Source organism: Gopherus flavomarginatus, chromosome 3 (assembly GCF_025201925.1).
Source record: "Gopherus flavomarginatus isolate rGopFla2 chromosome 3, rGopFla2.mat.asm, whole genome shotgun sequence".
NCBI classification, from domain to species: domain Eukaryota; kingdom Metazoa; phylum Chordata; order Testudines; family Testudinidae; genus Gopherus; species Gopherus flavomarginatus.
Window position 1 is genome coordinate 73,295,721 of NC_066619.1, and position 25,139 is coordinate 73,320,859.

The 25,139-nt window shown below is 42.8% G+C and overlaps 1 long non-coding RNA gene across 1 annotated transcript; it reads left to right on the top strand.

Moving 5' to 3' along the window:
- Positions 1-19,536: 19,536 nt before the first annotated feature.
- Positions 19,537-21,651, top strand: LOC127047630 (uncharacterized). The gene is made up of 3 exons (XR_007773430.1): positions 19,537-19,614; positions 21,427-21,497; positions 21,598-21,651. It is a non-coding gene; the product is annotated as an uncharacterized LOC127047630 (long non-coding RNA).
- The last annotated feature ends 3,488 nt before the right edge of the window (positions 21,652-25,139 follow it).

Sequence of the window (25,139 nt, forward strand, 5' to 3'; positions counted from 1 at the left end):
TCTTATTATCTATCCCTTCTTTTTATTCTCCACTTTCAGAAACCAATAGGTTAAGAAGATACTTAAGAACAGCCATACTGGGCCAGACCAGTGGTCCATCTAGCCCAGTATTCTGTCTTCCAGCAGTGGCCAATGCCTGGTGTTTCAGAGGGAATTAACAAAACAGGTAATCATTAAGTGATCCTGCCCATGTTGCACATTCCCAGCTTCTGGCAAACAGAGGCTTGGGACACTTCAGAGCACGGTTTTGCATCCCTGCCCGTCCTGACTAATAGCTATTGATGGATCTATCCTCCATTAACTTATCTGGTTCTCTTTTGAACGGTTGACAGTGATGGCAGAGGGAAGCAATCATGCAGAAAGTGATGGACATAGCCAAATGGAGCAACATAGCATACATATTCTCCTCTTCCAAAAATGAAAATCTTCCCTAATCCACAATGTAGCACAAACTATAGTTTGTGGTTGTATTTTTTTTGTTTAGGGTTATATGTTTACTTTCCTGTTGGCTGTGCATAAATATCACAATGTGGCTTCCAATACTTAGTCTGTGGTGTTTTTTGGTTGATTGTAGTCAGTAGTAGGTACAGTATTTACAATCTGGTTTATTTCAGTATACCGCTTGCTCTTAGCTATATCTGGTTTACCGACTCTGAGAGTCTCTCTTTCAAGATTCAAAATGAAAAACTGGATTAAGTGCTCAATCAGTTATATGCAGCTAGCTCTGCACTATTATTCTGAAGTCAATATTCATAGAATCACAAACTAGATGGGACCTCTGGAGGGTCGTGTCAGCTTTGCCTATGCTTTGTGACCATATCCTAATATTTCTTCTAATCCATGACTAATAGCTACTTATAAAATCACGTCTTGAAAATTTTCAGTGAAGTTCCTTCCTCTAATTGATTTTTTTGGATTAGAACATTTTCCCTACCATTGAATTTGAACCATCCTCTTTTGTGGTTTAAACATGTTACTTCTGGTCTTGTCATCTTGGGGAAGCAAGAATGATTTCTCCTTTCTTGTGTATAACATCCTTTTTATTGGACTCATAAAATATTATCAAGTGTCTCCTTGGCTATTTTTCTCCAAATTGTACAAACTGTGCTCTCTCAACTGTTCTTAATACTGTAGGTCTTATTTTGAAGGCTTTTATTAACTTTTGGTGCATGTCTGACTCTCTCCCATTTGTCAACAGGGAGTCAATGTTTGTTTTTTGTTTATTTTTTGTAGTAAGGTGACTGGAAGAGCACTTGGTATTTCATCTCACTTTGCTGCTGAGATAATCTCCCTGTTTTACATATAGTATCTTTACTTATACCGTACAATCCATGAGCATGATCTTGCAAACTCTTGCTCATTTGAGTTCTTTCATATGCAAGTAACTCCATAACTTTTAACAAGACTACTCAAATGAGCAAGAGTTGCAGGTTTAGGACCAAATATTTTCAATTTCATGGGACTGGAAATAGTCAAGGGAAACTTTTTGTCTGAAGACTGGGGGGGGTTGTTTGAAAAATAGCCTTTTTATGGGTTAAAAACATTCAAACAGTCCAATTTTAAGATTTTTTCATCCTTTTTTTGCAACGTATTTTTTCAAAAATTTTAATTTTTTGAACTGAAACACTGATAATTTTTATTAAAATCTTTTGGGTTTTATGTATCAGAGTTTGGGTTTTCCATCTTTCCTTTTTCCCTCTTATTTGTAAATATCCTTTTCCTTCTCATCTCCCTTTTTTTTCTAAAATTACTGGGGGAAAAGGGCAGGGAGGAAAAGAGAAAAGGAAGAAAGAAACAACAAAAAATGATATGTAATGGAATTTCTTGACTAAAAAAAAATTCTATAAAAAAGTTTTAAAAAGATGAAAAAAATCACAAATATTTGAATGGAAATGAGTCCATTCTAAACCCTACAAAAATGAAAATCTCTTAGAAAATAAGAACTTTTTCATAATGTTTTTCCATTTTCTACCAAGTTTAATTGAAAATTAGAAATTAAAAATATTAGGCTCTTGGGCTCCAATCCAGCAAAATACGTATGTACGTGCTTTAACATACTGGAGTCCCATTGGCTTAAGTACATATCAAAGTGCTTGTCTGAATTGGGGCCCTGAATCTGATCTCACACCTGTTTACTCAACTATAATGTCAGAATCAAGTATTATGTCTACTATTCTCTTTCCTCTGATGGATCTGCAGTCTGGTGTCCTGAGTACAAGGAAGGGATTCAGCCAATCTAGATTCTGTTCCTGAATATACTACTGATCATTGTGTGATCTTGGCAAGTCATTTAGCTCCTTTCTGCCTCTGTAAAATAGGAATGAATGTCCAGTGCTTTGAGATCTATGAGTGAACAGGATTCTAAAAGGGGAGGCATTTTTCTTTACTACTGCAGGATTGTTCCCTAGAATAATGCTTTGTTGTATCCAGGTTTAAGTGACTCATGTAGTGGGGCTTTCATCAAGTGGAACCCAATTAACCATTAAAACAGTTTTTCCTGACACTGAATCTAAATTTTATTTTGTTCACTTTCACTCCATTACTTATCGTTCTCACTCACTTTCTCTGAAGAATGGACTTATTCTCAACTGTTTGGCAGATCTCTTTGGCTGAAAAGGACCTGACAGGTAGGGACTGGTATATTTGCTAATTGTCAGGTCACATGATTTTGATTCTACAAGCATTCTAGATTCATTAGCTCGCTTCTGGATCTCTGCCCATGGATGGTCTAAACAATGTTGAGCTCTCCTTTTTCTTTACACATGCAGAACAACACAGTGTTATGATACCGTGCACCCTTTAATGGTGGTCCTTCCATGTATATGTAGATGTGTCTTTTCCAACATTCATTCACAAAATTGTAGGCTTCAGTCCTTAATTTGAAAATGCTGGCCTTTGGGATATCCCTGAGCAGCCTCATTTTCCTCACTCACATCAATAACAGGTTCTCTTCCAGAGGTGCTCAATGTACAGCCCAAGAGCCAGATGCAATAGCACAGAAGCTGGCAGTGCATTCAGTGGCTGCCTTTTCCTATAACTGCAGGGTCAGGATGAAGCCAATGAACTGTGTGTTTTTATGGGAATCCTGATTGCAGTCTATGGCCCAGATCATGCAACTTCTTGCACATAATTGGACGGCTGCCCCTGCTTATAACCCCATTGCATTTAACAGGGCTCCCTTTGGGTGCAGCCATCTCCTCACATGTATGAAGTTGAAGGATTTGGGCCTAGTTCAGCAATTTCTATTCATCTTTCAGGAATGATTTCCACAACCATAACATCTGTTTTCACTTGAATTTATCTTTAGTTTAGAGGATAGGTATGGTTATATGCAAATTAGCTGTGATCCGTAGACTCAAGTCAAGCACCAATGTTCCTTCAATCCCTTGTTACAAAATGCCCTTCCCATGCTGTGTTTTAGAGTTCACCCTCAACAAATTTGGACTAGAGAGTCGGGTCATCAGCTCCTGATTCCTGGGGCATCATTAGGCAAGTTACTTAACTTTATTCTGCCTTTTTGTTCTCTAACTAAAGATCTATCAAGTAACAAAATTATCTTTCCTGGCATAGCAGAATCATGCAGTAAAACAAAAAAAAATCCTGGCTGAGGAAGGTAAATCTACTTAAAGCTGCTAACAATAAAGTAAAACCTAACTTCAAAGTAGGTTTCTCCAAAAGCCAGAAGTACGGAGTGTTGATGGGAAAACTTCTTCAACAAACAGATCTTACAAGTTATTTAAGTGATGCTTGTAAGTAGTGAGATCTCTGAACAGACTGGAGGACAAAGTGAGGAGATACGTGAAAAGCTAACAGAGAGCCAATTACCAGATTTAATGTATAATCTAACATATTTTAAAGGAGTGTAGTCTACATGTCTGTATTTGATGTAGTATCTCACAACAGCATCTACAGGCACAGGTAGGTCTGTATCTTTTCTGGCTTGAACCATCTTACATTTTTCTTCATCCTCCATATTGAGAATTACAAATCTCCCCACTGAGAGAGGAACATGAAGCTTCTCCTTCCTCGGATTTGATAGCAGAAAGTCACAATACAGCTAAAACCACAGACATAAGGCAGCGAAGCGGTTGTATGCATAGCTATTGCACCAGAGCAGGTTAAGTACAAACAACTCTCAGGGCCCAGTGCAAAGATGTGAAAAATGCCTTTAATGATGTTGGCTTCCCTACACTTGGACTCCCTTAAGCCCATTTTACATTAACTTATATGTAAGGGAGTCTAAACTGGTGTAAGTTACATACTGAGATGCCTGAAGAAGATATAAGCTAACGTGAGTTATGCCTTTTTGCATCTTAGAGTTGCTTTCTACTCTCCTCAGGTCTGGCCCCTCAATATGTGTTACACTTTCTTAAACTCCTTTAGACTTCAGTGAAGCAAATTCAGTGGTGATGTATGAGGGGGTGCGAGTTCCATGCTGGTGAGTAGTTTGGGTCTATCGCTATAGACAGTCTAGCTCCAGAGTGACCTCTCCCACCGTTCTGCTTACAGAGATCACTATGGATCTGAGATGATCTGTGCCAGAGACAGTGTGCTGGAAGAAAATGAACACCAGTGGCAGGTAATATGGTCTGATATAGGCAGACTTTGAAGTTTGTAGAAAATTTCTGTGAATCTATGCCATTGCTGGGACCAAAGAGAACCTGCCTCTCCTTTGCCATAGAATCAGAGAAGAGAAATAGAAAGTCATGCCCTGCAGACCCTCCCCAGACTGCCTCCACTCTACCCCACAGCCACTGCAGGGATGATCATTCAAGTTCACAGCAATGATCCACCATATCCAACAAGTGTCAGATTATTTGGGGGCACAGGTAACAAGATCTGAAGGACCACGTTTCTAAGTGGTTAAATAATAAACGATATTTAAAGACTAAAAGGCTCAGGTCAAACACTGCAGAAAGAAGTTAGAACCTTGTGTTAAGATGGGCATTGATTTTTGGCTGAGGTACCTTAGCACTTACTGATGTTTCTGCTCACTGAGGGGCAGATTCTGATCTCAGTTACACCACAAAGTAACTATAGATTTACCCCGGTATGCATAAGTTCAGACTCTGGCCCTCAGGGAGAACTCGCCTAGCAAGCACCCTGGCTTCATTAGTTCAACTCTGAGATAAAGTTTTTGAGAAGTTTCACCAATAAATGTGGATTAAACTTATTGCATTAGTGATTTTAATGTGTTTTAAGGTCAGTGCGTTACAACTGTTCTTACTGCTGCTGGGTTCATGGTCCCTGGAGCATTTTATTGACTTTAGATAGCTAGGCTAACCTGCAGTCGGACTCAGTCCCATGAGGTGCTGAGAAGCCTGAACACCTATTAAAGCCAGCAGGAGCTCAGGGTCTTGCAGCAGAACCAAGTGTTCAGCAACTCAAAGGAGCAAGCCCGTAGCAAGGAGAAGATGCTTTCCCATGAGATCAAAAGCTTGACTGAAAGGCAATATTTGATTAGCTATCTGGTTATCTGTTCCTTCAGCCTGTTTAATTACAGTCTATGCATCAAGGAGGCCACACAGTCAGTTGGGTGCAGCAGTAGAAAGTGAAGGCCATGCTGATTTCAAATAAAAAAGCCATGAAAAGAAACATTCACTGTTTCTTTACAAAGAGATGGAAGTTGCTTTTTATATTTTATGTGCAGGGTCATGTTTCATAGAACCATAGGGTTAGAAGGGACCGCAGGGGTCATCTAGTCTAACCCCCTGTCGAGATGCAGGATTTGTTGTCTCTAAACCATCCAAGACAGATTGTATCCAGCCTCCTTTTGGAAACCTCCTGTGAAGAAGCTTCCATTACCTCCCTAGGCAATCTGTTCCATTGTCCTACTGTCCTTACAGTTAGGAAGTTTTTTCTGAGATTTAATCTAAATCTACTCTGCTGTACTTTGAACCTATTGCCTCTTATGTAACATAAGAACATACGAAAGGCCATACTTCATCAGACCAAAAGTTCTTCTTGCCCAGTATCCTGTCTTCCGACGGTGGCCAATACGAGGTGCCCCAGAGGGAATGAACAGAACAGGTAGTCATCAAGTGATCCATTCCCTGTCGCCCATTTCCAGCTTCTGGCAAACAGAGGCTAGGGACACCATCCCTGCCCATCCTGGCTAATAGGCCATCAGTGGCTATCTTCCATAAATTTATCTAGTTGCTTTTTTTAACCCTGCTATAGTCTTGGCCTGCACAACATCCTCTGGCAAAGAGCTCCACAGGTTGACTGTGCGTTGTGTCAAGAAATACTTCCTTTCGTTTGTTTTAAACCAGCTGCCTATTAATTTCATTTGGTGACCCCTAGTTCTTGTGTTTATGAGAAGGAGTAAATAACACTTCTTTATTTACTTTCGCCACACCAGTCATGATTTTATAGACCTCATCATATACCCCTTAGTCGTCTCTTTTCCAAGTGAAAAGTCTCAGTGTTATTACTCTGCCCTCATATGGAAGCTGTTGCATACACCTAATCATTTTTGTTGCCCTTTACTGAACCTTTTCCAATTCCAATATATCTTTTTTGAGATGGGGCAACCACATCTGCATGCAGTATTCAAGATGTGGACATATCATGGATTTATATAGAGGCAATATGATATTTTCTGTTTTATTATCTATCCCTTTCTTAATGATTCCCAATATTCTGTTCATTTTTTGACTTGTCGCTGCACATTGAGTGGATGTTTTCAGTGAACTATCCTCAGTGACTCCAAGATCTCTTTCTTGAGTGGTAACAGCTAATTTAGATCCTATCATTTTATATGTATAGTTGGGAATGTATTTCCCAATATGCATTACTTTGCATTTATCAACATTGAATTTCATCTGCCATTTTGTTGCCCCATCACCCAGTTTTGTGAGATCCCTTTGTAGCTCTTTGCAGTCTGCTTTTGACTGCTATGACATCATCTAGAAGGAGACATCATCTTGTCCTGCCCTCTGTGGCAAAAAGAGAACAACTTTTCTTCTTTTTTATAGCAGCTTTTCAAGTACTGAAGATTGCTATCATATCCAACTCTTAATCTCCTCTTTTCAAACACTCCCAGTTACTTTAGTCTTTGCTCATATGGTTTGCATTCCATTCCTTTGGTCATCTTTGTTGCTCACGTCTGAATCTTTTCCAGTTTGTCTAACTTCTTTTTACACATTGGTGACCAAAATTGGACACAGTACTCCAGCTGAGGCCTAACCAGCACTGAGTAGAGTGGTAATATCACATCCTTTGACTTGCATGCTATGCCTCTGTTAATGCAACCTAAAGTTTCATTTGCTTTTTTTGCAACAGCATTGCATTGCTGACTCACATTGAAGTTGTGATCCACTATAACTCCCAGATCCTTTTGAGCAGTACTGCTGCCAAGCCAGTTATCTCCCATTCTGTATTTTTGCATTTGGCTTTTCTTCCCTAAGTGTAGCACCTTACATTTGTTTTTGTTGGATTTCATTTTGTAGTCTGTAGCCCAGTTCTCCGATTTAACAAGATCCCTCCGAATTTTAGCTCTATCCTCCAGAGAATCGGCAGCCCCCCTACTTTTGTGTCATCTGCAAACTTGAACAGTATGCTCTCTAGTCCTACATCATCCAGGTCATCAATAAAGATGTTAACACTGGATCCAGAACAGAGCCCCGTAGAACCCCACGTGTGACCTCCCTGCACTCCAACCTCATTCCATTAATAGTTACTCTGTATTTGCAGTTGTTTAACAAATTGTGTATCCACTTGATGGTAGTTCTTTCAAGCCCACATTTCTGCAGCTTACTTATTTATCTGAGTTTCATGCTTCCCTTGCTACTATGTTTTCCATATTGCAAATGTAGTTAATCTTCTGCTATATTTTCAGTTCGAAGCAATTATAGTACAAAGAAACGTTTGGGTTTTTTTTCATAAAGATATTGACAACTCTGAACATAGATGACTTTCTAAAGATGTTTTGCACCCAAGTACCTTTATGATGGTCATGGTAGAAATATTTAGATACATTAAATATACAGATGAGACAGACAGAGGGCTAAATCCTCATCCGATATCAACTGACATAGCTCCTTTCATGTCATTGTTTTGCTGATTTATCAGGTATGGCTCTGACTCAGATAGATTAGATAAAGTAAGATTAAATTTGATAAAATTACATAAAAGAAAAGAAAATTCTTATGTAGCTTTGCATCAAAGATTTGGATCCAGTTCCTCAGCCTAGCGAATCAGCATAACTTCAGTGAAGTCACTGGTGCTGCTCCGACGTCATTCAAGGTAAACCTCACATTGTAGTCCAGATTGTGCTTGCACAGTGCTTTCTACTATGAGTCCCATTTGTGGTGCAATAGTAAGCACTATTTTCAGTAGGTGCTTGCAGGATCAGATCTAGGCCTTAAAGAGCTGGGAAAAACTCATAATCCCTTAGAAAGGCTTTGGAACCCTGCAGTTGGTCAGTGTGGGGACACAGAGCAGTAGGCTGCTCAGGAGGCAGTGTGATATTGCATGGAAGTGATTCCCTCAATATGCCACAGTGTGTTTCTTATTTTCTCTTCAATTTTATCCGGCAAAATTTCACTGGGAATGACTGTTAAAGTTACATTTCATACTCCCACATTGCAATTGTATTTGCTGTTGGTCATTTGGGTTTTTTGTAAATACTCAGGAAGTGGATACAATCCAAGGAATAATTCTTGGTTTCTGAGTCCCAGTTTGCCACTTGTACAAACCAATAGAGGGTTCCTGCTTATTCAGGTCCTCATCCCACATAAGTTCACATCCTTTGGCCAGCCAGGCTCCATCTCCTTGTCTCTGTGTGTGTCTTCCTCCTGTCTTGCTTGAGAGAGGCGGCTACAGAAGCCTCTACCAGCTTGGCTTTTGTCAAAGCTTCTGGGGTTTTATGTTCCTCAAGCGTGTTTGTTGCAAATATGCAGCAGAAACAGGAAAAGAAAATGCTAAAGAAATCATCACTTATTGTTATGACTAAATATTATGACCGTAGTATATTGAGATTCCAGCTGTGCTGGACACTGTACCAACACAGATACAGTCCCTGCCCTTAAGAGCTCACAATCTGAATACACAAGGTAGACAAAGGATGGCAAAGAAAAGAGAGGAACAGATGCTGAGTTAGCACTCTTCAGTCTCCTTCAGCCCTGCTGCTGAGACAGTCCTGGGCCCACCCTTCCAGGATGCAGCTTCTGCAGGGAGATTAAAAGAGCAGACATGGCTTCTAGCTGGCCAGCCAGCCCATTCCATAGAGGGCAGAAAAAGTTTTGGCTCTCCAGATCCCACTATGAAGGAGGAATCTCAGAAGGTGGTGGGGAAAGAAGAAATGGAGGGGCCCTGCTTTCACCAAGAATAGTGTTAGGGATCAGCTAAGCAGATACTGTTGGGTTGCCTACGTTCAGGGGCTTAATGATGTATGGACTGGTTGTCAAGCAAATCTTTAAAGTTAAATGCTCTACATCCAAATCCATAGCAGCAATGCCCACGCGAGTCCCCCTTTTGATTGGATCTTCACAATTGTCACAGCTGCTTATTCTCCTTCAGGTACAGGGCCTTCTAAAGTGATTGATCCCCCACAACCCAGCAGTATTTATTTCCATGCTTTAATCTTCACCTGTCAGACTAGTTTGTTTTCTGTCCAGAGATCTCAGAGGATTCAGAGAGGACCTGGCAAAACCAGAGAGATCATCTTACTGCTCCCATAGAAACATTTGCTTTTAAACATTTAACATTTGCTTTGTTTTGCTCTTGTACTGAAAAGATTCAAATTGAAGGGGAAAAGTGTGATGCAATATGCTGGACTTTTTTCTGTAAGAACAGCTTGTTTCCATGACATTTATACAGTAAGCTTTTTCTAAATAACAGGCAGATTGGTGAAAGATGTTATTTTCTGTAATTTTTCCCCTTTGATCTTTGCTTGGCTGATGTCATGTAAAAGAGCTATAGCCTTTATATGAGGACCTCTTTTAACATATTAGGCTGCTGGATAGAAAGCCTGTTGTTTGTTTTGGGAACGATTGGATGTTAGCAAGTGAATTAGAATGCTGAATTCATGTGAAAAACATTGGGCTGGATTGTGACTCATACCACATGCTCATGCAAGGGACTAAGGGGGAGTAAGAATTCACCTTGCACCCCTATATGGGTTACTTGGACCTTGGGCAATGGCCACATATTCCCCACACAGCAGATAGGTGGAGAGTTGGCTGGGAAAGGCAGGGAACGGGCACAACTTTGGTATAGACTAGGAGTCTCAAACTCAGTTTACCTTAGGGCCAGTGCCAGTCCTCAAATCCTCCCAGATGGCCAATGTCATTCATGCTGCCCAGAACCTTCCCCCTCCCCAAAAAAAAAACCTCCACCCCTCACACCTGCCTAAGGCTCTGGGACAGAGTTTGGGTGGGGGAGGAGGTCTGGGGGAGGGACTGGGGTGCAGGCTCTGGGATGGAGTTGGAGTCGGGGGTGTGGGGGAGGGGTGCAGGCTCTGGGAGGGAGTTTGGGGGCAGAAGGGGGTATGGGGGAGGGGGCTTGGGGATGTAAGGGGTATGTGAGAAGGGGGTGCAGGCTCTGGGAGGGAGTTTGGGGGTTGGGGGAATGTGGGGAGAGAGCCTCTGGGAGGAAGTTTGGGGGCTGGGGGAGTGTGGGGAGGGGATGCAGGCTCTGGGAGGGAGTTTGAGGGGTGTGGAGGCAGGACGCAGGCTCTGAGAGGGAGTTTGGGGATGGGAGGGGGTATGTGGGGATGGGGTGGAGGTGCAGGCTCTGGGAGGGGGTCGAGGTGCAGTACCTCTGTGTGCTTCTGCCCCCAGGCACCATCCCCTCAGCATCCCATTGGCCGCAGGGGCAATCAGGGCAGGGGCCGCATGTGGAGGCACCGCCCTGCCCCGCCCCACCACTGGGCCACAGGGAGGGGCCAGCAGCCACTGCTATTGTATCCTTGCCATGGAGAAGTCCATTTTCTGGGGCCTCCGAGGGGGGAGTACCCGGGGGCGGCAGGTGGGGCCAAAGGAGAGACTCGGCCCCAAAACTGCTGGAGCCCCATGGGCCACATTGGGGAGGCTCGCAGGCAGCAGGCTGGGAGTTTGAGACCCTGGTATAGACCATCCCATCCACACCCCACTCACAGAGCAAGGAGAAAGCAGGGAGGAGCAGTGACTCAGAGGTGTCTGAGTTACAGGTCTTCCCTTAGGCACAGCAGTTTATGCAGAGTTGTATCTTCAGTTACAATCTAGCTCTTTGGGACTATCCCTAAGCCACAGACCCAAGATCCAAGAAAATATCTGATGTTTGATCTTTAGTCGTCTCCTGTAGAAGTGATTTTAGTGCTGACGTGGGCTGTCACATGAATATCTCCGGAAAATGGATTTCTCCACAGCAAGGATACAGCAAAGGTGGCAGTTGTGCAAGTTTCCCCCGAGAACCCTGCTACTGAGCCTCAAGCCAGTTTGAGAAGAATCATTTCTACAGGTGAGGAGCCCTGTTGTCAGTCTTTGGGCCCAGTCACTCCTGGCTTTATTGGTACAGGCTGCCTGCAAAAGGGGTCATTAGTTTTGGTACATTAGGAAGTGGTTTCAGACCACTTACCAATTCATTTAATAGAGGCCACCAGCCATCCTGAAGCTCTTTGGATATTACTGCTCCAAGTTTCTTTTAGGATTGTTGAAAGAAAAGAGACCGTGTCATTTTGCTTTCTCTGTTGGAAATGCTACATCATTTAAGAAGCATTTTTACTTGAAAAACAAACTGAAACCAGTTATTTTTCTGGAAAATAGATCTGCACTTTCCTATTGGCTATTTGTGGAATTAGCCTGTAAAGACAGGCATCTTCACTCGGTTTTCCCTACTGTAGCTCACTCCTTGTGCTTTCCAGTGGTGTATTTCAATACAGCAACATCTAGGTTCATACACACAAATTAAAGTTAATCCCTGCATAGTGTCCCAAACATGACAGATCACCAGATTTTTGGCACAACAATGAAAATACACATGGATCTGTCCCCAAAATTTGTTCATATCTATCTAGCCAGCTAGCTAGTTATCATATTAAGCATGGAATCAGAGCACATCGTGGCAGCATAATAGTGAATACCATGCAAAAATGCCTTACTGTAATTGCAAGCTCTTTGGGGCAGACCTTCTTTTTGGCATGTGTGTACAGCACTTATAACAATGGGGCCCTGGTCCCCATGTGGTGCTTTTTGGTGCCACCGTAACGCAAAAAAAGATAACAAATTGAGTGGTAAAAGGGTTAGATGTATAGTGCCAGGCACAATCATGCTATATATAAAAATTGGGCCATATGAGCTAAATTCTGCAGAACTCTAATGCAAATGATATTTTTTTAATTATGAGCCTGGATAAATAAATATAATTGTCCTAATACAAATGTTTATACCCAAACAAAGTATTTTGTTGTTAGTTTTGCAGTTTAATAACCATCTTATTTGCTCTTTTTGATAGATCTCTGTATCCAGATCACTCTATGGAACAGAAACCCATTTCAGATGTTTCCCTAGGTAGGAAACACAAGTAAAATGGAATATATATGACCTAAATTACCTTAAAGAATATAGTTTACTGTAAGTTTTGCTGTGTTGGGAAGAGAAGGCTAGGGAATCACAGAATACCAAGACTAGAACTTTTGGGAGAGTTCCATCATTAGCAAAATGTATTTATATTCTTACTGTGTACTAGGTGTGACACGGTCAGGCCAGAGGGCTACAAGAGAGTGGTCGAAGATAGATACATTAGTTCCAGGTTAAGCAGGTCCCTTTTCCCTAGGTAAGATAACAGGGACTATTCCAGAACACTCAGGAACTTTCTAGAACTAATTAAGGCAGGCAGGCTAATTTAGGACACCTGTAGCCAACTGGGAAGCTGCTAGAATTAATTAAGGCTAATCAGGACACCTGGTTTAAAAAGGCTCTCACTCCAGTTAGTGAGGTGCGTGTAAGGAGCTGGGAGTGTGAGGACATGCTGCTGGAGGACTGAGGAGTACAAGCATTAACAGATATCAGGAGGAAGGTCCTGTGAGGGAAGGTGAGGACAAAGAAGGTGTTGGGAGGAGGCCATGGGGAAGTAGCCCAGAGAGTTGTAGCTATCGCACAGCTGTTCCAGGAGGCACGCTAGACAGCTGCAGTCCACAGGGCCTTGGGCTGGAACCCAGGGTAGAGGGCAGGCCCAGGTTCCCCCCAAACCTCCCCAACTCCTGATCCAACATAGGAGGTTCCATCAGAGAGGAAGGTCTCTGGGCTGTTCCCTGACCCACATGGTGGATCAGCAGAAACTGCAGGGATTGTTCTTATTATTTTTTCCCCCATACTGGCCAGTGATGAGGTTATCTGAGTGAACAGCAGATTTGAGCCATGAAAATGGCCAAACTGAGAGCTACTCTGAATCTCTGAGGCAAGCAAAATCTGCCAATAAGCGCAGGACCCACCAAGGTAGAGGAGGAACTTTGACACATAGGTTGAAACAGGCAACTAGTGAGAATATGTAGGTTAGACTATGTCAGAGCTGATCTTCACGTTTTTATTGCCAGTTTTATCCTGGAAACAGCAATGTGGTACAAAATTAAAGTGAATGCCACTTCAATTGTGGTTACAGAGATGGGACTGTTACACTTATTGAGATAAAAATTGCCCAAGCATGTAAACAGACAGAATGACTGGTTGTGATAATTAAAGTCCCAAGGCGTTAACTGCTATTTTGGTAAAAATCTTATATGGAAGAATTGCAATGTGAATTGTCCAATTAGCTCACCATGAGAAAGACTTGCATATCGACATGGAAGCAAGGATTATTTGAGGCTGTCTCTGATTTAAGAGACAGTCAAAGGTGAACGACAGATATATCATCATGCATACAGGCACATTGACAACATTGTCGGGGGCTGGAGCAACTTTTAGAAGGGATATGCAGGACAAGTAACTCAATCAATTTGTCTCTCTCACAGCCCCAGCCAAATAGCAGAACAGAAGAACTCTCCTTTCCTTAAATGTTATTTTGTACAATGGAAAGAAAAGCGCAAGGAAGATGGTGTGTCTCATACACAGGGAAGAAATTACGGCCTTGTGGGTTAACACAGTGGGTGGAGACTCATGAGACCTAGATTCAGTCCCTGGCTCTGCAACATATTTACTGTGGGGACCTTGGACAAGTCACTTAAGGGCTAGATTTGCAAAGGGGGCATAGCCTCAGTGTTACAACACTTGACATTTAGGGGGCCCATCACTTAGTGAAATCCACAGTCTTGAGTTAGATGCCCAGACTCCCCATATGATGATGGGGACAGTTAGGTACTAAAACAGCATCTGCAAAAGCCAGCCAGCTGCACAGGATCTGGCTAAGCTAGCCAATAGGAAATGCTGAGGGGAGGGCATGTGCCCTAAGCCCTGCCTCTCAAAGGGAAATAGGTGCACAATGCTAGCCCAGACTTAGACACTGTCCTTGGCTTGGTATTCGCAGTTGGGAATCCTTTCTTGGAGTTTAGTGCGTGACCCCTTCCTCACAAAAATACGAGGAGGGGCTGCTCCCTTAAAACCTTTATCCCCCTGGTTAAACCAGTGGTTCTCAACCAGGGGTGGGGGATGCGGAGGTCTTCCAGGGGGTACGTCAACTCAACTAGCTATTTGCCTAGTTTTACAACTGGCTACATAAAAAGCACTAGCGAAGTCAGTACAAACTAAAATTTCATACAGATAAATGAGAAAGTAAGCAGTTTTTCAGTAATAGTGTGCTGTGACACTTGTATTTTTATGTCTGATTTTTGAAAGCAAGTAGTTTAAGTGAGGTGAAACTTGGGGTATGCAAGACAAATCAGCCTCCTGAAAGGGGTACAGTAGTCTGGAAAGGGTAAGAACCACTGGTTAGAGCACTCTCCCAGCATGCGGGAGACATAGAATCAAATCCTTACTCTGATGTAGAGCGGAGATTCAAAGCCTTGTCTCGCACTCTCCAGGTGAGTGCACTAACCACTGAGTTATGGGGCACTCTAGAGAGCTGGTTTCTCAGTCTCTCCTGTTGAAGCTATTCCACTTCAAAATAAATTTTATAAAATATATCATTGTAAAATAAACTAAACTATAAAATAAATTCAATAGGCCCTGGAGCAGGACCTTGAACCTGCCTCTCCCGTATCCCAGATAAGTGTTTAAGCAATGGGCCATAGAGACACTCACACTTTCTCACACAAAGAACAGTTCCAACAAGAGCGTGTCCCAGACCAGCACACCCCCACCATTACCGCACTCACCTGGGAGGTAGGAGACCTTGCTCGACATCAGGCAGAGGGAGGATTTGATTCCTATATCCTAGCTGAGTGTTCTTATCGCTGTGCTATAGGGAGTATAAGGTATAAGGAGGGTGGGAGAGGGGGAACCACCTCTGCCATTGTTTAGTGCAAGGCCCAGTCAGCATCAAGCTCTGAACATGGCTCCCAGCTCAGGCCCAGCATGTGAGACAGGCAGGGCAATGCCTAGTCTGAGGACCCTGCTGAGGTTTAGGTACAAACAGGGCATCCGGACTCAGACGGCTGTGCACATGCCCAGCAGCAGTAATTTTAGTTCCACGTGTAACTTTACTGGCAGACACCTAGGGCGGGATTCACAAAGGTGCCTAATTCCAATTGAAATCAGTTGTTGTGAGGTGCCTAAATGCCTTTGTGAATCCCACCTCTAAGGACTTTAGGTGCCTACAAGATTTGGCAGCAGCTGAGCAGAGGGGTTGAGGATCTACATTTTGGACTTAGGTACCTAAAGTGTCAGTTTGTTGCTCTAGCCCTTAATCTCTCCAGGCCTGCGGTCTCTGGCTATAAAATGGGGATGATATCTCTCTCTCCCTATTTCACTACAGTGTGAGAGGACAGTTCAGGCATGGTTGTTGGGGGCCCTGATACTATGGTGATGAGGGCCATAGACGTACCTAGTTATCTGGCATATTAAAGGAAACAGTAAAATAGCATCACTGTTATTTCATTTTATTTACTTAAGACTATAAAAAGTTAATGATACATGAAACTCTGTAAGTGCTTTTCCTTTAGAAAGGGTGCACTATTTCAGAGGTAATTTAAGACGTAAACATTTGTGCATTAACCACTCACTTTAAAAGAAGGATTGCATAGGGATTTGCAGCTGAAATATGGCTGTACCCTAGTTTGTGACTATTGCAGACTGTGTATGGAGTATGCTGATTCTTCTGGTGAGATGACATGCTACATCTGAGCCTTCCATCAGATTTGCATTATTTGAATATGCTGTGAATTATAAAGTCAAGAGAACGGAGTTGTAGTTTGAGAAGAGAACTTAATACTGAATTTTTATGTAGTTCTTTCAGAAGGATGTTCCTGTAATCTTAAACATTTTCCTATTTACTGTAGATGACCCTCTTGTTTTCAGGTGCTCATACATTTGAAATTACTTACTTGACAGTCATTAAGCAAAATATTACACAAGTGACTAGTATCTACCAGCCTATTCAGTGGCTTGAAGATGAGTTTTCCTTAGTACTGATATAAATAACTGAACTAGAATGTTGCAAATTTCATCAGCAGGTGAAATCTTTGCATTTCTGGGTGAAATCTTCGCATTTACTGCCATGTGCTGTATTTAGGTCAGGCCATAGTAGCACTATAACATGAAGGCAAAAACCGAAGCGTAAGGACCTCAAGTGCACCAATAATGGGGACGATGATAGATGCATATGAGGAAAAGATGGAAGTGGTTTTGTTTTAAAAAATGAGAAAACAGGTATAGAGAAGATTGCATGCACGCTAATGTGAAATGTATACATTTCAGGGGGCTAAGGGTATGATTCCAAGTCAACAAGAATCTTTTCACGGATTCCAAGGGGCTTTAGGCTCTAAAGTATGTCTAGACTGCAATTAGACACTTGACTCCGGCTCATGGGCTGAGGTGCTGTTTAGTTGCATGTAGATGGGTGGGCTTGGGCTGAAGTCTAGCCTCTAGGACCCTGCCAAGGTGGGAGGGTTCCAGAGCTCAGGCCTGAGCCCAAATGCCTACATGGCAAAACAGATCGTTAGCCTGAGCCCATGTCAGCTGGCACAGACCAGCCATGGGTTTTTAATTGCAGTGTGTAGACATACCCGCTATGGCTTAAGGGGATCAGGCATGAGATATAGTGCTGCTCACCTCTAGGTTGCTCACTGAAATCCAACCATCTTAGTTTGTTGCAACCACAAGCCATTATCATCTCACAGTTGTACCGGCTTATGAGAAATAGGTTGATAGTCTCAGTCCAATTCCAAGTGAACAGTATCTGCATCATACTGTCAAATGGTCATTTTAACTGCACACGTGTTGTCAATCTTGACAGCATCCAAGGACTGATTGGATAGGGACACTGAACTACTCTGTCTAACCGGGAGGGAGCATGTGGATTTATTCTACCCATGGAAGCTTGCCTTGCTGTTACTTTTGCTGCAGTTATTCTGTATGATAGGGGATTTCAGAACTGACATCATGAATGCATATTTAACTGGGGGGGGGGAAATTCTGTAATTGAATGTATTTCTTTCTACTTACCCTTACTGCGGGCCTGCCCAACTTCCTGTTTGCTAATACCTCTCTAACTTTGAAGTTATAGTTCTACAGGAGTCTTGGGCCCGACTGAAACACTACATGGAATACAAAAAATGTCATTCATTCGGAGTTTGTGTGTGTCTGGTTGTGTGAGTCTTTCATTTCAAGCCGGTATCTCTGAAGGACTGTTTTGATACCCCATAACGATAGAATACAGGGTGTGCTACTAAATAATCCAATTCCAAGTCTGTAACCAGCAGTCCACCTACCATTCTGCTTTTGCTTGTGTATAAATAACAATCCCAGACTGTAGCTATTTAGCCAGCTCTAAATATCTTGGTACCGCAGTAGCTAAACAGGATGAAAGAAAAAAACTCTTGTTTTCTTTTTATCTAGATGGTCCCTTCACCAGGGTATGTGAACTGACCTCAGAGACTCGTTTAGCCTGAAATTTTAATGCATACATCCCATTAATAAAAGATTGTTTTCATAGCTGCATCTATTCATGTTCTTTGTGTTACCAGTATAATTCAGTTGTTTGTTCTATGATATGTTTCATATTTTCAGATATATGCTCTCCTCTATGATTTCTGGTGTAACAAAACTATTTTTATATGATAAGGCACGCTCATCCTTAGTGTTCAGGAGCAGAAAGGAGAGGGATCAAGTCTTTAACTGATGCAGGACTTTAAAAAGTCCAGCCTCCCATAATTTGAGTGAGTTGACCTCTTCCTGGTGTTTTCTCTGTTTTTGTATTCACCTCTTTAGCTGATGAATTGTGATGTAATTGATGGGGTTGTGTGTTTTATAACTTTTCAGAATGACATATTTGAATTGTATATTTACCTATGGGCATTTTTTTAATTTAAGATGGAATTTATTATAAAAATACTGTGGAACTGTATATATTATAATGGACTATTCTTTATCTTTATGTAAATATAACACTTTTAAAACAGACTAGAACAGCTATCTGATTAGTAGTATTATTTGTCAGCATTTCTTTCATTAACCTCTATCAAAATATGCTAGAGTAATGCTGAAGCTGATGCTATATCCTCTGCTCAGGGTGTGATGTGATGTAGGCATATGGGCCCCCCCTCCCTTTGCCATTGCTGCTACAGGAAGCTGCAAGAACCTGCAGTAGTATTTGTTCACTGCTTACATGTGGTAGTGAGGATAACTGATAAAATCTACTAACTCTGCACCTGCTCCAGACACTTCCTCATGGAGTGGAGCCCAGGAAACAATCATATATCTGGGCACCCTCGCCCCATATGAGAGCACCCCTTATACTGCTCACAAGAACCACATTGTTTCTTCTTCAAGTAGGGCTGCTTATACCCACAAAGGAGATAAGACGGATGTGTTTGTCTGACAGCTGCCATCTTTGTCGTCACCTCTGAGCTTGTCCTGAGTGTCTGAGGCCCACAGTTGTTTGAATCCCAGATTTGGCCTCACTTAGGACAGCTGCCAGCTTGGGCAATGTACCAAAGGTTGAACTGTGGACCTGAGACACTAAAGAGCTCTAGCTCCTTAATGGGGCCTGTAACAGACTCATCCTCTGTGGACTGGACACCAAGGAGGACCTGTTGCACACATGCACCAGTAGGCTACACTTGCTCCTAAATACAGATTACATGGGAATACAACTCAACTGTCAAATACCGTTACAAATCTGTCTTCCCTAAAGGCATTCTTTTAGAATGCATGTCACAGTGTTTTGAGGCAAAAAGTAAACTAGGAATAACACTAATACTGATCTGGTAGTGGAAAGGCTCTCATATTCCATAGGATATTCAAAAAAGATGCACTGCACTTTTTTCTCATCTGTTTAAAAAACTGAACACCTTATGAGTAGTCTTAGTCAAAATATTATTGTTCAGAAGCTCAGAGGCTTTAATAGCTCTTTTTACAATAAATGCAGCTTAAAAAAATTTCTTAAGGAACAATAGTCTACATTTAATGATGGTGCTTATACATTATTGATTTTTTTCCTTCATTTTCGCAGAAGCAATGGGACAATTGCAGAGTATTGCCATGGATTATCTTTGCAGTACACAAAATTAATCAAACTGGAACAGATATGCAGGTGCTCTTCGTAAGTAGTCATCTAATACACACTTCAAGCAGATATTGGGGCAGTAAAGAAAGGTCCATAAATCCCCTACCTAGTCACTTCATGAGCTGATGTCCAGCTACAGTGTGTATCACCATCATACAAAGCCTAAGACACTTTCCGTTTTGACTCCTTTTGCTACACAGAGGGGTTGTGCTAACGCTGATATCTCCCACCAGGCTTCTGAACAGTGAGTCATTTTGGCTTCAGGTGTGATGCATTGTCTGCACTCAACTCTAGTGTGTTTCCATCCCTGAAATTCTTCAGTACAGTACTTGCTAATCATTGTCTTGGCCAATGCGTGACAGACCACCAAAGGGGAGTCCTTTATTTCCTAACAAAGCACTTTCCTTCTGTGAGGTGTCTGTGTGGGAGTAATCCTGTATTAGCACAGACTGATGAAAGGGGAGAAAAGCAGGAGGTATGTACTGAAAAGAGTTCTTCAAAATTTCACTCTTTAAAAAAGAGCAACATTCTTTATTCTGAGTTTTTGTCACTGTTGGTTTAAAAAAAAAAAAAAAGCTCTGCAAACAATTTGACTCAATCTGTCAAAGTGCTTTCATGCACATTTCACTTCATCTGCAAACCAGCAACAATCTATTTTCACTTTTAGCTAGGACTTGATCTTATAGTTATTAATATTACTGTAGCACTAACAGACCTCAGCAAAGATCAGGGCCTCATTGGTTTTCACAAACAGTGAGAGACAGCTGTGTCCAGAAGAGATTATGATCTAAACAGGCAAAACAAACAAAGGGTGTGAAAGGAGGGAAGAGGCAGAGAAGTCACAGAGCAGAGCAAGCAACAGAACCTAGTCTTCCTGCTCCCAAGCCAGTGCTCTGGCCAGTAGACAACAGTGCCTCTCAAGAAAGCACTTTGCTCACTCAGGTCAATGAGTGTGCCCATAAGTTGGATTATAGACTTGCTTTTTGCTGGATCTGTTCAAGATTCTGGTGGTGGTCCATTTCCAGCTGAAGCCAGTTCTGTTAGGCATGTGGGACATGTCACATAGTGGAAGGCACATGGTATTCTCTTGTTTCACTGAATGATTTAGCCTAATAAAGGAATCAGGAGGTCACACCATGTCAGCAGAAGCTATTTGCAGATGGTCTCTCAAAGAGGAAAAAGTGACATTTTTATCTGAGCTAACTGGAATAACCAAATGGTGTCAAAACTGCTGTCACCAGTTCTGAATTTGGTCTCAGTGTTGATTTGCTTAATGGTGTGGACCAGATCACGCAGCCTAGCCCTTACAGGTTGCCTAGCTTTCTTAGTATGATGTCAGTGTGGCATTTACTATGGAATCGTTTCAGTTCACCACCACTGCGGCATGTTGTCCTCAAGGGTGCAAGGACCTCACCACAGCAATAACAGTTTTGTGCTTCTGTATAGTGGGGCAAAGGGGCACTTTAAAAGGTGCCTTGTCCATTAGAAGGGAGCATATACATATTTAGCATTTGCTACAGCTTCTTTCTGAAAGGTCATGCCCACTTTTTCCATGCCCTGAATGAACCATGAGCTGTCACTCAGCACTTCATTATGCCTTCCCTGGTCCCCATCTGCTCATAACTGGAACGTGGGCCATAGGGTAGCACCTCTTAGAGTAACAGGCACTCAGGTTTTGAGATGGTTGAAGGGGGAGTGAGTGCACCTTCTTTGTCAAAAAGCAAGACGTGCAACAGGGGAATTCATGCACCATTAGGTCTCAAGCTTGGATACTTGCCTGGATTAAGAAGTCATAGTCTGGTTCCTATTTCTTGATTATTTTATATGACTCTGATTTCATTCCTCTAGCATGAAATGCAAGGACCATGAATCAGCTGATTACCATGTAAGCCCTGGGTGAAGGCTAAACTGCAATTTAAGTAAGTGGTTCATTGCCTTTGTGCTAGGTTTCTGCAAGGGAAAGAATTTTCCTCATAGTTCTTATTGGTTGATTTGTTACCTGTTGCTGCTGCTTTACAGAAATGTGGGGCTGGAGAGATTTTCAAGTCCAGACATGCTGCTACACTCCTCCCCGCCCCACCCCCAAGGCAGCACCAAGTAAGCCTAGGCCAGCCCTGACCCTGGTTTGTCAAATCTGTTCTTAAGAAATTCCAGTGCTTGAGCTTCCACACCCACTCTTTGAAGTCCATTCAAGAACTTAACTACCCTTACTGTTAGCTTTTTGCCTAATAGCTCATCTAACGTTTCACCTTTTAAGTTTAGTGCTTTGTGGAATAAAAGGCTAAAATGTGTCAGTTTAGAAGTCGATTTGTTACCCCCTGAAAGACTTTGCTTTTCATCCTGATGTATGCAGGACTTTTGCAATCAAAATTTTGATTGCAAATCTGATCAAATGATGCAATATTACCAGTTCTGCTGGCTCAGTAATACAGTTTATTGGTTGGTTTATGTGCATGGGATGTCCCCCCATACTGCACACAACTGTGTCTTTACTAATGAATGTATAAACAAATAGAGAGTAACTAAGTGCCTTCACTTGTATTAGGCTATATTTTGCAATGTAGCTGTAGGCCATGGCATGTTGTTGTTTCTGCACTTCACTTAGCTGATTTGCCTTTTGTATTTAAAGAGAAAAAAGGTGTTAATGCCTGGGTAGATTCTGCTACTGTAAGTCAGGGGAGCAAGAATAAAAGGTTTGTTGCAAACAGGTTACAGAGGCACATGCAAGCCCCACTCTGGGTTAGAGGTCCAGGGAGGGGATGTAGTGATGGTGACCAATTGGTATACATTCACCAAGCAGTCTTGGCTGGTTAGAGTCCTGTGGAGCCTTGACCGCCATTTAAAGCTGACTGAGGGCTTGTCTACATCAGAAAGTTGCAGCGCTGGTGAGGGAGTTACAGCGCTGCAACTTAGGAGGTGTACACATCTGCAGGGCACCACCAGCGCTGCAACTCCCTGTTTGCAGCGCTGGCCGTACTCCCGTTTTGTCTCGGGTGTAGAGGATCCAGCGCTGGTGATCCAGCGCTGGTAATCAAATATAGACACTTACCAGCGCTTTTCTTGACCTCCGTGGAATAAGCAGGTATCCCAGCATACCTGAGGAAGCCTCTGGTAATCAAGCTGGTCTCCTTCCCCGGTTTGCTCTCGCGTTCCCCGAACCCCGAGCAAGCAGGTCTCCTTCCCTGAGGTTTGCTGGGTGGTTCCGGGAACGCGAGAGCAAACCGGGAAAGGAGACCAGCTTCGCCACGGTTTGCTCTCGCGTTCCCCGAACCCCGAGCAAGCAGGTCTCCTTCCCTGAGGTTTGCTGGGTGGTTCCGGGAACGCGAGAGCAAACCGGGAAAGGAGACCAGCTTCGCCGCGGTTTGCTCTCGCGTTTCCCGGAACCACCCTGCAAACCGCAGGGAAGGAGACCTGCTTGTTCGGGGGTTCGGGGAACGAGAGAGCAAACCGGGAAAGGAGACCAGCTTCGCCGCGGTTTGCTCTCGCGTTCCCCGAACCTCCCTTGAAGCCGCCCAACAGCGCTGCAGTGTGGCCACATCTAACACCACTTGCAGCGCTGGTTGCTGTAAGTGTGGCCACTCTGCAGCGCTGGCCCTATACAGCTGTACTAATACAGCTGTAACAACCAGCGCTGCAAAATTTTAGATGTAGACCTGGCCTGACTTGTTGAAACGCCTAAGAGAATAGCAGGGATGAATGTTGTCTCTTCAGTTACAATGCCCCAAGACTGATGCTATTTTGCAATCTTCCTAGGGGAGCAAAGGCAAATAGAGCCAGTATCTTTTACATGAAGAGTGACAGAAGTATTATGTTCACCAACTTACATGCAACAATCAGAAAAAGACTAATGTTTCCTTTTAGGGCCACATCTTCAGCTGATGTAAGTTGACATAGTTTCACAAACTTCAGCTGATAACAGCTCAGGATCTGATCTGTAGGGCCTGACCTCAAATCCACAGAAGTCAGCTCAATGACTTCATTATCTGTCTTGGGCTTCGCATCTGGCCCTTAACTTGGAGGTCTAAAAAAAAGTGTGAGGAATCTTGAACCAAAATTAACAGCTTCTGTTAGCCTTAGCCTTCACTCCCTTAGCTTTGATCTATTGAACCAACAATTTTAGTCATGTCTTACTATCCCTTTGATTTTTAATAATAATCCTTTCTCTCTCTCTCTCTCAGTTTCTGTCAAGTTTGACACCAACTGCCTTTGCTTTTCAAGCCCCTATTTGGGAACTTGAGTCCTTGGAGTTTTGCAGAGCTGATATCACTTTCCACAGAGAGAAAGCAATGGGGAAGTTCTAACAAGCTGTAACTCCCCTAGGAAAAGCAGTGACATGGGCTCCAAAACAAAACTAATCTCAAACAACAAGAGAAGGAAAAAGCATTCATGCTAATTAGGGGCCCTGAATTGCAGGATAAACAATCACAACATTAGAAATGTGTTTGTGACCTGCAACAGTATAAAAAGAATGTCAATCTGTTTGCATATTATAAGTAGTAGCTGTAGAGTAAAGGAAAGAAAAAGGGTCTCTGACTTACTGCTGTCACCTGCATATTGCCAGGCATAAGCTTCTGGTAGCAGATATTGAATAATTCCCAGTGTCAGCAATTTAAGTATTAAAACCAGTTTCATCATGGCAGCTTGTACAACCTCAGCAGCCTGTCTGTTTACATGCAGCTAACTTTTTTCACAGCTATCAACTTTTTTGTTACTAAACCTTAGAGAAAGGTGGGTTCCTCCCATAACAGAGGGTTGTCTGAAATGTGATAAATATAGTATAGGTTTTCACACTAGTCATGTAGATGTTGGCATTTGCTTACAAAGCAGCTGATCTTGAAACACAAGAGGAGTACATCTCATTCATACATGTCCTGTATGGGGCCTTTAAAGACCAATTTGAAAAATGTTGTACATCTGTTTCCAATTAATAACAGAGTAAGCTATCGCATAACATCAAGTTAGGGCTTGTGTTACTATAAACAGAAGGGACAGGATAGGGTCTAGCTTAACAGCTGAAGCCATGGCTTTTTGCTTCTGGAAGCTATGTACTGCACATACACATGCAGCCCCACCCGCCAGCTTCTTGCCAGCCAGTTAAAGACATATGGGCTGGATGAAGGGACTAGAAGGTGGATAGAAAGCTGGCTACATCATCGGGCTCAACGGGTAGTGATCAATGGTTCCAATGGGCAGTGGATATCAAGCGGAGTGCCCCAAGGGGCGGTCCTAGGCCATGTTCCAGCTAATTTTTCCCATCCATCTGCAGAATTAATTTTGTTATGTGCATCAATATGCAGATGATATGTGAGGGTTGGGGTGCAGTCTCTGGGGGGTGGGGCTGGGGATGACGAGTTTGGGGTGTGGGAGGAGGCTCTGGAGCTAAGGCAAGGAGCGAGGACTCTCCCCCCCCGACCCCAAGATCTCCTGCTCTGCAGCAACACCTGAGCCGTGAGGGAGAGGTGCCTCTCCCCGCAGCAGCAGCTCCAGGGTTGGGGCTGCAGGATAGGTGCCCTGGCCCTGGCCCCAGCAGGTCCAGGCCGGGGCTGGGTTCGGGCTAAGGG